This window comes from Heteronotia binoei, chromosome 21, assembly GCF_032191835.1.
Source record: "Heteronotia binoei isolate CCM8104 ecotype False Entrance Well chromosome 21, APGP_CSIRO_Hbin_v1, whole genome shotgun sequence".
NCBI lineage: Eukaryota > Metazoa > Chordata > Lepidosauria > Squamata > Gekkonidae > Heteronotia > Heteronotia binoei.
The window spans coordinates 161,137,043-161,150,120 of record NC_083243.1 but is presented as its reverse complement, the minus strand read 5'-3'; the positions used below and the strand labels follow the sequence as shown (position 1 = coordinate 161,150,120).

The following is a 13,078-nucleotide window of genomic DNA, read 5'->3' as shown; positions in this document are numbered from 1 at the left end:
CTCTCTGCACATAACAGACACTCTTCCGCATGTTTTGGCTGCCAATATTTTTTCCCCAGAGAGAGATTTTGTGCCTCCAAGTGCTGTATGGAAATTTTCCAGGTGAAGCTCCCCTACCTCAGTTCTGTGTTGAGAAAAGTGGCAACTTCTGTATTTCTGCTTATCACAGAGCTGTTAAAAGGCATGGGAAAACTTATAGTGAACAACAAACAATAAAAGGCATGGAACCTCTGAGTGGGAGTTGGCAATGTTGTCTCTCTGGTTCTTAGTGATTTAGATTGGATGCTGTGGGCAACTCTGGTTACTCGCTTCCCCTGAGATGATCAAAGGAACTCTGTGCTTCGAAAGAGTTTTCCCAGATGCTTTGTAAGCCCACATGGATGTCACTGTATACAATCTGCACAAGGTTCCATCACTGCTATGAGAAGCAGAAAGTTTACTAAATACTTTACATTTAATGAAGCCAGAGTTTAGTTTATTAAATGATCAAGTTTAGAAGAAGAAGAAGATATTGGATTTATATCCCGCCCTCCACTCCGAAGAGTCTCAGAGTGGCTCACAATCTCCTTTACCTTCCTCCCCCACAACAGACACCCTGTGAGGTGGGTGGGGCTGGAGAGGGCTCTCACAGCAGCTGCCCTTTCAAGGACAACCTCTGCCAGAGCTATGGCTGACCCAAGGCCATTCCAGCAAGTGCAAGTGGAGGAGTGGGGAATCAAACCCGGTTCTCCCTCAGAGGTTGTCGGACATCTCTGTGGGGTTATTCCTACTATTCCTTCAGGGAGGCAGGAACACTTTTTTCAACTTCCTGTTGGCGCCTTCGGAATAACCCCGCCCCCAGTTTTTGTTCCTGCCTCTACAGGGAGCAGCAGCACAAGGCTAGGCTCAGCCTTTTTTCTCTGTTTCTTCTTCTCAATTTCCATTCCATATCCTTTCCTTTCCATATCTACTTATCCCTCCTTTTCCTTCTGCCTTTGCTGATCAAAGACTACCGAGGAAACTTGTTCTGGGTCGTTTTAGAATGGCCTGTAGTAGGGACGGTTTCCTATCGGACGAGGAGGGAGAGTCGCGCGCCGCGCTTCTAGCAGCGCCGACTCACGTCGAAGGAGCCGACCTGCCTTTGCGGCTTGTTCGCGCCCTTCCTGACGCGGCCGCAGACGAGCCAGCTGCCAGCGCCAAGAAACGGCGCGTAATGAAGGCCCAGGCTACGTCCCTCGGGGCGGCAGCAAGCAGCGGCGGCCATTTTGGAAGTGCGGAGCGTAGCTCTCAGACCTTCCAACCCCCAGGAGCAGGCACTCCGGAGACTCGGAACTACCTGCAACCGCGCATCGAAGGCTTCCAGGACGGGGGTAACGTACAAATGGGCAACCCTCTGAATCCAGAGGCTATGCTTTTTATTAGAAGAGCTATGCAGGAGGAAATGGGCTCCTTTTGCGCCCGGCTGGGGCTTCTCCCTCAAGGATCAACCTTTCCTGCAGACCCTCCCCGCTCTTTCTCCTGGCCCACTAAGGCAGCGCGAAAGGCCCCAGTGCAGTCTTCCCAATCCTTAGAGCTCGAGACTATGGCATCTGACTCTGACCAGGAAGACAGGGAAGAGGGGGAATGTTTCTCTGAGGAGGAACAGGAGGAGGTTAAAATTCCTGAACAGGCTAGTCGTTTCTTCCATCAGGAAGATTACCAGTTTCTTCTAGCCAAAACGCTTTCAGCCTTAGAAATTGAGGAGGGCCCTATTGATGAGGAAGTCAAGGTAGCTAAATCTAAGAAGTTTAAGTCAAGAACCAGTGGTAATTCTGAGTTCTTGCCCAGGGGGGAAGCTTCTGAACAAGTCTTCCCTTTTCCAGAATACTTTGAAAAGCAGGTTAGAGCAGAATGGGAAAAGCCAGCTTCCCTTAAGCAGTTTCCTCACTTAGTAAAGAAGTTATATGCACTGCCTGCCTATACCAATGAGTTGTTACAAGCTCCAACTGTGGACGGCCCAGTAGCAGCTCTACAGTCTTCGGGACTGGTTTCAGAGGACGGCCAGGGTTCTCTTAGAGATCCCCTGGACAAAAAAGCTGAGGCAACCTTGAAGAGATTGTACGAATCTGTGGCCATGATAGTTAAGGCGTCCTCCGCGGCCTCCCTGGTCTCCAGGGCGTCCATTGTTTGGGTACGTAAGTTACTCCAGATGTTACCAGAGGACAACAGACGCATGTTAGAGGGCGCCTCACGCATCCTTAAGGCAGCGTCATTCACAGCTGACGCAACCTTAGATATACTGACCTTTGCCTCTAAAACAATGGCTTCCGCTACTGTGGCTAGACGCCTCCTGTGGCTTAGGGCTTGGCAAGCTGACTTCCTCTCTAAATCCACAGTGGCAGCTTATCCCTTTCAAGGGGATCGTCTCTTCGGGGACGCTTTGGACAAGATCCTAGTAGAGACTAGGGATAAAAAGAAGGCCATGCCCAAATCCATTCGGAGGAATGAAAAGAGGGGCCCTCAGTCCTTTCGGACCCAACATTCCTTGGCCAGATATCGTTCTGAATCAAAGAAGTTTAATTGGGAAACACCAAAGAATTCCTTCAAAAGAGGCTCATTCGGCTCCAAATTCAATCGTAATAACTTCTCCAAAATGGACAAGCCTGACAGAGAGGGCAAGTCCAAGCAGGCATGACTACGGTCACGTACCGGTGGGAGCTCGACTACTCCACTTTGCAGAAGCCTGGGAGGCCTCTCAGGCAGACCAATGGTCTTTAGAAATTGTAAAAGAGGGGTATTCAATAGAGTTTCACCGCATTCCACCAGACAGATTTGTCAGATCACCTTCCCCCAAGCAGAAGCACAAACGTCTCATCACCTCAAAAGCAATTCAGCATCTTATCGACATTCGAGCAGTCGAACTAGTCCCAGGGTTGGAGAAGGGGAAAGGCGTATACTCCATCCTTTTCACCATACCCAAGAAGAATGGCGACTGGAGGGCCATCTTGGATCTCAAGTTTCTAAATCGCTATGTCAAAGTACGTCACTTCAGAATGGAAACCTTGAGATTCATTATGGACTCTCTATTGTCAGGGGAGTACCTCACTTCCATAGACCTGACCGAAGCTTATCTCCACATCCCTATCCACCCTTCTCATCGTCGTTTTCTAAGGTTCGTGGTACTGAATCAGCACTTCCAATACAGGGCCTTACCCTTTGGCCTGTCAACAGCGCCCAGAGTTTTTTCCAAAATGTTAATTCACCCAATAGCCCAGCTGAGGAAGCAGGGTATTCACATTCACCCCTATCTGGACGACCTCTTGGTCAGGTCCAACAGCAAGGAGAAATCCCTTCGGGGGACAACTCTGGCCATTCAGTGTCTTCAGTCTCACGGATTCCTGGTGAACAAAGAAAAGAGTTCACTTCAGCCGAGTCAGAGGTTGGAGCACCTAGGCGCAATGATCGACTCCACTTGCAATTCGCTATTTCTACCTCTGTCCAAGGCCAGGGCCATCAAGGATTTGGCTTCCAGGGTCATCCAGAGCAAATCATCACCTCTGATGTTGCTTGCCAAACTAATGGGACTTTTGATATCGACCATAGACATGATTCAATGGGCCAGATTCCATTCCAGGCCTCTTCAACTGTTCCTACGACCATTTCAACTTCAGATAATGGAGAGAAAGGCCATAAATCTGATAATTCCGTTGTCAGTCAAGAGGAGTTTGCGATGGTGGACGGACTTGTCTCATCTTCGCCAGGGCAAGTTGTTCCATCCTCCCTCATACCTGGAGGTATTCACAGATGCCAGCCTGGGGGGCTGGGGAGCTTCTCTTCAGGACAAGCCAGTCCAAGGCAGGTGGTCTCAGTCCGAGAGTCTGCTTCCCATCAACCTGCTAGAAATCAGAGCCATACGTCTAGCCCTGGTTGCATTCAGGACCCAATTGTTCCAGAAGCATGTGCTTGTCAGAACGGACAATATCACAGCCAAGGCGTATCTGAACAACCAGGGGGGCTCCAGGTCTTCTCAGTTGCACCGGGAAGCATCAAGAATTCTGACATGGGCAGAAAAACATCTGGCCTCTCTAAGGGCGGAACACATCAGAGGCCAGGACAACATACAGGCAGATTGGTTAAGCAGACAGGAAATCTGCGAGGGCGAGTGGGCCCTCAGCTCAGACATATTCGACCTCATATGCCAGCGTTGGGGTCTACCAGAGGTGGATCTTTTCGCTTCAAACACAAATTCGCAACTACCAAGGTACTTCACAAGGTTCTCCCATCCAGAAGCCGAACAGACAGATGCCTTGACAGCCATATGGCCTCCAGGTCTCTTGTATGCGTTTCCTCCGGTCCCTCTAGTTTCTCGAGTACTGCGGAGGGTGAGAGCTCTACAGGCGGAAATCATCATGGTAGCTCCCTATTGGCCACGGCGTCCGTGGTTCTCAATGTTGACAGAGCTATCAATAGACCTTCCAATGTCACTTCCAGTTCCTCCCGACATGCTTCATCAGGGTCCGGTGTGGCACCCCGACCCGGGGTGGTTTCATCTGACCGCGTGGAGATTGAGCGGAAGACATTCAGAAATCTAGGTTACTCTCCGGAGGTGACGGACACTATGCTAGCATCAAGAAGGCCCTCCACAGTTCGCATATACAACACCACCTGGAAGGCCTTTGTCCGATGGTGTCGTAGGAAAAAGGTTCCTTCGCTTTCTCCTTCCATTGCGGAGATACTAGCGTTTTTACAGGAGGGCCTGGAGTCCAGGTTAAAACCAGCTACGCTGAGAAGGCAGATAGCTGCCCTGTCCACTGTCTTACCGGTCGTTGGAGGGTATAGGCTATCTCAACATCCACACATCCAATTATTTTTGCAGGGGGCAAAATCAAAATCTCCTCCGACAGTCCATCGCTTTCCGTCTTGGCGGCTCCATACCGTTTTATCAGCGCTTACCAAGAAGCCATTTGAGCCCCTTCGAGAGGTGGACTTAAAATGGGTGCGAATGAAAACTCTCTTCTTAGTAGCCATCACGTCTGCACGTCGAGTTTCGGAATTGGGGGCCTTATCAGTGAAGGCGGGTCTTTGCGTGTTCCACAAAGAAAAGGTGGTTCTGCGCACGGATCCCTCCTTCATTCCTAAGGCTGCTTCTAGGTTCCACCGCTCACAAGAAATCTACTTACCCACCTTTTGTCCAGAACCCAAACACCCAAAGGAGGTAGTCTGGCATACGTTAGATGTGCGCAGGGCCTTGAAGATTTTCATTCTACGATCTGAGTCAATTAGAAAAACTGAATCCATGTTCATCAACATCTCTCCTCCAAGAGTGGGAGACAAGATGTCTAATTCATCCATCAGTGCAGTGCTGAAGGCCTGTATCAGCGAAGCATATAGGGCATCAGGGTTACAGGTACCTGGAGGAATCACGGCACATTCTCTTAGGAGTGCCTCCACAAACGCGGCACTGCTGAATAGGGCTTCAGTCGAAGAGGTGTGTAGAGCTGCTACTTGGTCCTCTCCGTCTACATTCATAAGACATTATAAGATCCATTCCATGGCATCAGCAGATGCAGCATTTGGGAGAAAGGTATTACTGCATGTTCTGGGGGAGGTCAGCGATGAAGACCCACCCGATTAAAGGGGACTGCTCTGATAGGTCCCACAGAGATGTCCGACAACCTCTGAGGGAGAACGGCCCATTGGACTTACCGTGAGGGGTCCTTCTCCTCAGAGGTTCGGAGGACATCTCGCCACTCCCAGATTCATTTCATCGCTTAGGTTTCTTTCTATAGCCTATCTCCCTTGTACTGTGTTACTTTCAGTATTATCGGAGTTCAAGTTTACAGTTTACATGTTAAAACGAGTTGTTAGTTGTGTTTATAGTCCTTCTAGTTAGAGGGAAGACGACACTGCTTTCGGAGTCCCACAACTGAGGGCGGGGTTATTCCGAAGGCGCCAACAGGAAGTTGAAAAAAGTGTTCCTGCCTCCCTGAAGGAATAGTAGGAATAACCCCACAGAGATGTCCTCCGAACCTCTGAGGAGAAGGACCCCTCACGGTAAGTCCAATGGGCCGTTCTCCCAGATAAGAGTCCGCACACTTAACCACTACACCAAACTAGCTCTCCCAAGGCTCTTGTGGAAGTGATTCTCAGTTATGAGGGGTGGGGGGAGGGGCTGTACATTTAAATGCACAAAAACATTCTTCACTTCTTACAATTTCACTTGCTGAAGTTCTGACTTCCATCTCAAATGAAGCTCTGCACTGAGTCCTCTGTGCAAGGCACTTCCCAATCCTTATCTCTGCCCTATAGATGGAGCTGCATATTCCCAGTTTCCAAGGTGAGGAAGCTGAGATGGAGCGATTTGCCCATGCTGAGTTCTCCCAGTTCCTGTACTGCTGCTTCTTTGCCTGATGCGGTCTGATTCTGAAAGGAAGAATAAAGGTTTGAAGTCCCTTCATAATTCTAGGAGCCAGAGCCCAAACCAAAAGACTCTCATGCCAGTGCCTGAATTTCAGTCTTGATGAGTGCATAGGGAAAGTGTTTTGAATTTTGTATGACTAGAGGCCCAAAGGACTCTCATGCCCTTGTCTGAATTCCATTCTGTATGAGTGTATACAAAAAGTCTTTTGAATTTTGTATGACTGGAGGACCAGTGAAAACTTACCCTGCCTATCCAAGTGGGATATTACCTTTTTTTTTTTTGCTTTGAGGATAATTTGACTAATAAGCAGCAGGAATCTTTCTGCAGGCAGCTTCTTCAGCTGTTGCTGTCATGCCTAATTTCCGGCATGATTCATCCTTGTGGGATTTCTCCAGACTCCCCCTTCAAATTTCTGAGGATTCTTCTCTTACAAAAGAGAGAAGCTAGAAATTCCACCCCTGTAGGGCACTGTGTTTCCAAAGAGATATAAAGATCTTTTGGTCCTATTCACATTCATAGCATCTGAAGAAGTGGGCTCTTGGCCCATGAAAGCTTATGCTGGAATATAATTTAATTTGCCTGTAAACTATCTCAAGACTCTAGTCTATTTTCATATTCCATAGAGATTCTCAGCCATGCTGAGGAGTGGGGGAGATTGAAGTTCTTTGACCTTTGGAGAGCCAGTTTGGTGTAGTGGTTAAGTGTGCGGACTCTTATCTGGGAGAACCGGGTTTGATTCCCCACTCCTCCACTTGTACCTGCTAGCATGGCCTTGGGTCAGCCATAGCTCTGGCAGAGGTTGTCCTTGAAAGGGCAGCTGCTGTGAGAGCCCTCTCCAGCCCTACCCACCTCACAGAGTGTCTGATGTAGGGGAGGAAGGTAAAGGAGATTGTGAGCCGCTCTGAGACTCTTTGGAGTGGAGGGCGGGATATAAATCCAATATCTTCTTCTTCTTCTTCTCTTACGTGCCATGATGAGGTTCATTTGGCTTGTTCTCTATTGACTGTTGTAATATATGTGTGTGTGTGCACACACGCCAGGGCTTGGATCTTTATTTTTTAATAGTAAAAGGATACCATAATTGTAGTATCTCCCCCTGTTCTAATAGTAAAAGAGTTTTGTAACACCTTAAAATCATTCATTCTGTGCTTTAATGAACCACAGCCTGCTTTGTCACATACATGAAGTCAAAATCAGTTCTAGTCTATGAATGCTCAAGCATAAAAAAAAGTTTTCGTTTATAAAGTGCTCATTTTGGATGTCCCTGTGGAATTTTCTACATTTAGAAGAAGAAGAAGATATTGGATTTATATCCCGCCCTCCACTCCGAAGAGTCTCAGAGTGGCTCACAATCTCCTTTACCTTCCTCCCCCACAACAGACACCCTGTGAGGTGGGTGGGGCTGGAGAGGGCTCTCACAGCAGCTGCCCTTTCAAGGACAACCTCTGCCAGAGCTATGGCTGACCCAAGTCCATGCTAGCAGGTGCAAGTGGAGGAGTGGGGAATCAAACCCGGTTCTCCCAGATAAGAGTCCGCACACTTAACCACTACACCAAACTGGCGTGGTGTAGTGCTTGGTGGGGATAGCTGTGTTAATTTACAGTGCTTGGTGGGGATAGCTGTGTTAATTTGTTGTATCAAAACCAAACAAGCCACTGGACACCTTTTTATAATTATAATATGTTAATATGTACCTGTGGAATAAAGTTAGAGTCCACATCTTGCTGTAATATCCTGTGTATGGTACATTCCAAGTGTCTGTGATTGCAGAATAGACACTGGGTTGCATGTTCAGTTCCTTGAGTCAGGAGGGAGCTGCCTAAAGAGGAAGATCCAGATCCAGTGGTAACTGAGCCTGCTTCAGCAGGGAGGGCGTGATATAAATCCAAGGAATAAATAAATAAATAAACTCATACCTTGACCTCAAATTCCATCTCTTTCTAGGGGCCAAATTCACTGTTAATTTGAATGAGTTCTTTTTTGTGTGTAGTCTTTATCATCCTTTCATCAGCTTTAAGATAATTAACACATATTGCTATTTTATACATGGCAGAATTAGGGCTTGAGCATAGGCTTGCCAATCCCCAGGTCCCAGCGGGTGTTCTTCCGCTTTCCTAGGCTCTTTCCCGCCCCCAGTCAGCTGGCCGGCGGGGGAAAGCTCCGCCCCACAGGACCTCCAGAGGCTTCAGTCTCCGATTGAAAGGCTTCCTCTTGGGATGGTGTGTCTGTGTTATTTTGAAGAAGTTGGCAGCAACTCGTGAGTAGAGAAGCCAGTCCCTCGCTTCAGAATTGCCAGAAACGGGGTGTGGGGGGGAGGGAAACTTCTGCTAAGCACTTCATTATTCCCTAGGTGGAAATGGATTCTCACAAGGTATAATGGGGAATTGATCTGGAGGTTTTGGGGGCTCTGGGGGAACTGTTTTTTGAGGTAGAGGCACCAAATTTTCAGTATAGTATCTAGTGCCTCTCCCCAAAGTACCCCCCCCCCGAGTTTCAAGATGATTGGACCAGGGGGTCCAATTCTATGAGCCCCAAAAGAAGGTGCCCCCATCCTTCATTATTTCCTATGGAAGGAAGGCATTTAAAAAGGTGTGCTGTCCCTTTAAATGTGATGGCCAGAACTCCCTTGGAGTTCAATTCTGCTTGTCACACCCTTGTTCCTGGCTGCACCCCCAATGTCTCCTGGCTCCACCCCCAAAGTCCCCAGATATTTCTTGAATTGGACTTGGCAACCCTACTTGAGCAACATCTCCAGGTTCACATCTGAGAACTGCTTCTTATGATAAGCCTGTCACAGCTTAAACTTTCCTCCATGTGGTATCTGTGCCATACAGTGAGCCATTTTGTGGGTCCTTGTTCACAATGTGGATTGGATTTCACCCAAATATATGGTGGTGTGGCCACCACATAGCAGAATGGTCTCCATGCAGCAGCCCCAACTCTGTCCAGTACTCTGTTCCACACAGACCCCTTGTTTTAATGGGGCTATTAATTTAATGGGCAAACTAGTACCTCCTGTCAGCAGATTCACAATTCAGGCACCATTTTAATAGAAAGGTAAGCGAGGATGGGGAATGACAAAAGGTCCCACTATTGCTTCCCAAATTGAGATTTCTTCTTTAAGCCTTTTTTTAGTACAGGAGTCACGATGTCTTATTCTGTGACCAGCATTATTCAGGTCAAACTAAATGCTCATATAATGGACCCTTGGGCCCTTAAAATCTCACTCTTCCTTTCCAGTAGTTAATGGCTTGAGCACTCCCCCCCCCCCACTTCTTTCATCATAATTTGGAGGCTTTTCTGCTAATCATGAGGACTAAATTCACAGGCTTTCTAAGGCATTACAAGTGTAACCAGATGCCCTCCTGTTGAGCAGTAAAGAGTACTTGTCTGCTGAAGAGCACTCAGCCTAAAGTGTGGAGGCTGGTTAAAACCCGTGACCTGTCGGAGTGGTGCTTTCATGAAGGCACAGCACCACATGCCACTAAGCATTCTTCTTTCAGATTGGGAAGGTGCATGGTTGAATTGCCAAATTCAGCGAACATGTGAGCTCCCTTTTAGCAGGTTGCAGCTTCTTCTACTACTATATTTTTTTATGACAGAAGAAACTGCTTGTGGTAATCTGACTTCACTGGAGTTTATGCTTCTTGTTCTTTGCTATTAAAGAGCTAGACTTTCTAAGGCACAAGTGCGGTTGCAGGTATGTACTAGACATGTGCCCCTTCCAATTAACTTCTTTTCTAAATGGCTCTACAGAATTATCACAGGTGCCATTCCTGCCAGACACGTGCAGAAACTCATAGATCTCCATTCTCTGGGACTTCGTTCAGAACCCTGTTTAAAGGCAGTCTTGTGCAAATGGCTACTCTTCCTATGCCCCCCTGTGCTCCCCTCAAGCCCATAGAGAGTTGTGGTGACACTTCTAGACATGGCTGCTTCTTAAAAGTTGTTCACCAATAAGTAACCTTTGCTCTAAAGTCCAGGCATGCTCCACTTACAGTAGACAATTGCTTTCTGAAGACAATTGACCTTTTAGCTTACATAAAGAAATACTGTGTACTATAAATCAGCTTGTGACCAAGGACAAGCTACTGTCTGAAGAAAATCCTTGTTATGCTGCTGTGTATCCCAGAGGTCATTACCATCCAAGTAATATTTTCCTGAGAGTAAGCCCCATTCAATAGACCTCAGTAGAATTCGGAGCAGACCTGCAGGGCTGCTTCTGGTGCCTCTCCCCCACAGAACGCCCAACTTCCAAAAGGATTGGACCGAGGGGGGAGGGGTTTTCAACTCTAGGAGTAATTACAGTGGGGAAAGTGACTGAATGCTTTTTTCCCGTGATAGGGGAAAAGGGCCCTATTTGGGTGCCCCTAGAATTTGACCCCCCGGTCCAGTCTTTTTTAAACTTGGGGGTTCTGTGGGGGAGAGGCTCCTGCAAATTTACCTCAGACCCCTTCCCCCCAGCCATAATTCATTATACCCTGTTTTGCCATTGACTTCAATGGCCCATAGGGTATAATGGAGCCAAAAGGCTGCTGAATTTCAGTGGCCATTCACGACTACTGTGTTTGGCATCCAAGTTAGATCAGAGAATCTGATTTGGCTCTGTATGACCTGAATCAGTTTTGGGGGTTATATTCAGTTCGCCTGAACCAAATGCACACCCCTAGTATCTACATGTACAACATTAGCCAACCTCACTACATAATCCTGCTATGTTCTGTGTTGCACATGTAGTGATCCTCCCTCCCCGACTACATTTAGCAGTGTTGCCAGGGTACCCACCCTCCAGATGGGGGGGGGGTCTTTCCTCATGAGTAGAGACACCCCGATACCCAGAGAGACCCAGAGGCTCCACAGCAGTGCCCTCAGAAATGCCAGACTTAGCATTAATGATAGGTCTGGCAGGAGCCATTTCTGAACCAGAGAGAGATACAGGTTCTAGTGACAAGCTGGTTGCAACATTCCTGTGTGCTCCTTCCCCCCACCCCACTTCTTCTCCCTCCTCTGGGAAACAGGATGGGCAATTGCCATGACATCTCAGTTGCTAATGGACTAAGAGGGCTACCTATTGTCAAGACAAGGGACACAGACAAAAGGATCCTGCCTCTAGCACAATGTAGGCTTCCCAACCCCCCCGCCCTGCCGGGGGACCCCCAAATTAGCAGCCTCCTCCCCCCTCTCCAAAAATCTGGAAGCGGGGTGGGTGGGTGGAACAGTGGCATGTCTCTTTCCCTGCCTGCCTCCCTCACTGGCTTCAGGCTTCTCCCTTCCTCCGGGTCACAAAGACCCGCCCACCGCCGGCCTGCTATTCGCTGCAGTCCGGCCTCCCTTCGCGAGGTGCATGCTGGGACTCATAGTCCTTGCATCCTCTCCGGCTGCCGGGTGGCATCTCCTCAGGGAGTCTGGATGGCGGAAGGGGGGGGGGAGCTCCGCCCCCGGAGGACCATGTGCGTTTCTACCTCTGGAGGCTTCAGTCGCTGATTGAAAGGCTTCCTCTTGGGATGGTGTGTCTGTGTTACTTTGAAGAAGTTGGCCAATCCCTGCTTCAGAGTGGCCAGAAATGGAGGGGGGGGGGGAGTCTGCTGAGCACTTCATTATTCCCTATGTGGAGATTGATTCTCATAGGGTATAACGGGGAATTGATTTGGAGGTTTCAGGGGCTCTGGGGGAGCTGTTTTTTGAGGTAGAGGCACCAAATTTTCAGTATAGTATCTAGTGACTCTCCCCAAAGTATCCCCCAAGTTTAATGGGGTCCAATTCTATGAGCCCCAAAAGAAGGTGCCCCTATCCTTCATTATTTCCTATGGAAGGAAGACATTTTAAAAGGTGTGCGGTCCCTTTAAATGTGATGGCCAGAACTCCCTTGGAGTTCAGTTATGCTTGTCACACCCTTGTTCCTGGCTCCACCCCGATGTCTCCTGGCTCCACCCCCAAAGTCCCCAGATATTTCTTGAATTGGACTTGGCAACCCTAGCACAATGGTATGATTGAATTATGTTCTGTTACAAATAGCATTTTCTGCCTCTACTAACACCTATTCTAATTCTGTCCCTCTAGCTAACACCTATTCTAATGTTTGTCTACATTAACATAATCAATTTTCCTTCTGCCATACAATAACATTTCTAGTGGATCCGTCCTCCAAGTAATCACTTTAAGTAAATCTTCCATAATCTGCATTTCTCCTCTTCAGGCCAGGCTATCAAGGAACCTAGGCAGCTCCACCCAGCTACCACCTTACAGAATTTGCCATCACACCTATTAAGAGAAATCCTTCTTTTTGTCTTAACACCTGGGAAAACGTAGACCTCGTTTTTGTCAGGTTCTCCTGAAACCGTTAAATCTTTTGTCATATTAGTCCATCCATATTTACATAGCTTCAGGATACATTTTTGGTTATAAATACATACCATTTTTGCCATGGTTTGTGTTCTGCTGACTGCTCACACAACAGCTCCCTGGGTCACGTCAGGTATTCTCCGTGTAGATCACCTCCTCTTGTCCATTTCTCATACCCCTATCTCACTCATTTCTCTCTTTGTTGCTATATCTTGTGTGAAAGTCACCCCATTTATGTGTGTATGTTTGAATTTTATTATTAAGACCCATTTAATTTGACTACTTGGCCTGGTTATTGACTCTAATAATAGGCTCTATTTGAGACTATCTCTGTAACATAGATAAAAGATCCTTGCT

The 13,078-nt window shown here is 47.8% G+C and overlaps 1 protein-coding gene across 2 annotated transcripts in view; it reads left to right on the top strand.

Annotated features, from left to right (window-relative positions):
- The window catches only part of DRD4 (dopamine receptor D4), a 60,108-nt gene that overhangs the window by 46,318 nt on the left and 712 nt on the right, over positions 1-13,078 (top strand). The gene's annotated exons all lie outside the window — the stretch shown is intronic.